The sequence below is a fragment of the Heterocephalus glaber genome, unplaced genomic scaffold (genome assembly GCF_053883595.1).
Source record: "Heterocephalus glaber isolate CG9 unplaced genomic scaffold, H.glaber_assembly_v1.0 deba00001463, whole genome shotgun sequence".
Taxonomy (NCBI): domain Eukaryota; kingdom Metazoa; phylum Chordata; class Mammalia; order Rodentia; family Bathyergidae; genus Heterocephalus; species Heterocephalus glaber.
In genome coordinates this window covers 3510662-3512427 of record NW_028258310.1, presented here as the reverse complement: position 1 = coordinate 3512427, position 1766 = coordinate 3510662, and positions in this window count along the sequence as shown.

Here is a 1766-nt window from a genome sequence, read left to right as displayed (position 1 = left end):
GTTAAGTTGTTTACCCAAAGACGTACCATGGAGAGTGGGAAACAGATGACTCCTGTGGAACTCTAATTGCTCGTGCCTATGTCTGGGTGATTAAAGGCAAGGCATGCCAGTCATTTGGGGCTCTATGTTGAAGGGAGACATAGGGCCCCTGGCCCCTCAGACTTTAACCTGTGTCTGTGTCTCTTTACTTTTCATCTTTGTCACCCTTTGGTCTGGTCCGAGCTCGTAGGATGGTTCCTACAGATCTATTAAGCAACTGAGTTTTAGGATAGTTTGTTATACAGAGAAGTTGTTGCTAGAAACATGTTACTATATATTACTTGTGTCTAGTTATTCATTACTATCAGTGATGTGGAATGCTAGGTTATCATAACTGAATACAGAGTGGTAGTAGTGGTCATAGTTAGTAGTTAGAATCTACTGATGTGGATTTTTGCCTCATATTTCTTAGCCTGAGACATATTATCCAAGAACCTACTCTGAACAAGCATGTCACAGTCCTCTTTCAACTTCCTGTGAAACAGGGATATTTACCTAAGAAACTAAAATTATAAATGTTTTCAAAGTTGAAAAGTAAAAACATTTATGGAGTCATGTATTTGGAGCTCTCCTTCCACCTGTAGAAGATGTATAAGAGAATTAATTAGAGAAGTCTAATCAACATATCCTACGTAAATTTATCTGACTATAAAAACAACACCTAGGCGGGGATTTAGCTTAGTGCTTCCCATGACTGCCTCACAAGCTCAAGGTCCCAAGTTTGATCCCCGGTACCCCCTGCAAAAAAAACAACACCTAGAAGTTCAGACTAAAATAGTATAGTAGTTTAAAGGAAAGAAAGATATAAGGTAGTTGGAAAATGACTGTCTGGATCATTAAAATCCTAACTAGCATTTCTTCACCTCTTGTCAAGTGCCAAGCACCGACCTAAGGACTTGTTTTACATATGTTAAATCATTTAATGCTCACAACAACACTTGAGTTAAGTAGCATCAGACTGTACTTTCATTTTAAATGCCAGGAAATTGAAGCTGAATATGATTTAGTAACTTGCACAATTCCTCATAGCAATAGAGCTGAATTCTACTGAATATTGAAAGAACTCTATCTGAATATAGAATGATATATACAGGCTAGCTCCAAGGCCTATGCTCTTAATTAAGAGAATATGTCTTCCCCAAATGAATCTTCAGGGTTAAGTCAGATGTGATTGGTCAGAGAAGAAGTACTAAGGAAGGATGCGAAAGCACATGAGAAACAAAGGCAGGGAGATGAGATAGGCTCATTTGGAATGTCAAGTTTACTGCTGAGCAATAATGGAATTCCCATCTGGTAAGTTCACATGAGCTCATATTATAAAGCTTTATATGGTAAGCTGAATATTTACTTAGACTCTTCTTTTTGGACAGTGAAGACTGGTCATTGTGTTTTATGCTGAGCTTGAACACTAAAGTAGTCTCCAAATGTTTGCAGTAGAATCTGTGCCTTCTGGCATTCAAGGCAACTTTGGTTTTGTCCATCTCCGAAAACTCTGATGGTGGCTGTCTCCCCGTTGTTTATTGTTCTCCTCCCAAGAGCCCCAGTCTCCTACGGCGACCCATGAAGCTCCAGGGCTGAAGCACACAACCAAAGCTAACCCAGCCTGTGACTCTGAACCTGCTGACAAGAGGGACAGTCAAATCTGAATTAATTCTGAAACTTTTCCTTAAGAATGGTAGACAAAGGAGGGGATGAGGGAATGGATATGAGGCCCAAGGAGCTAAGCT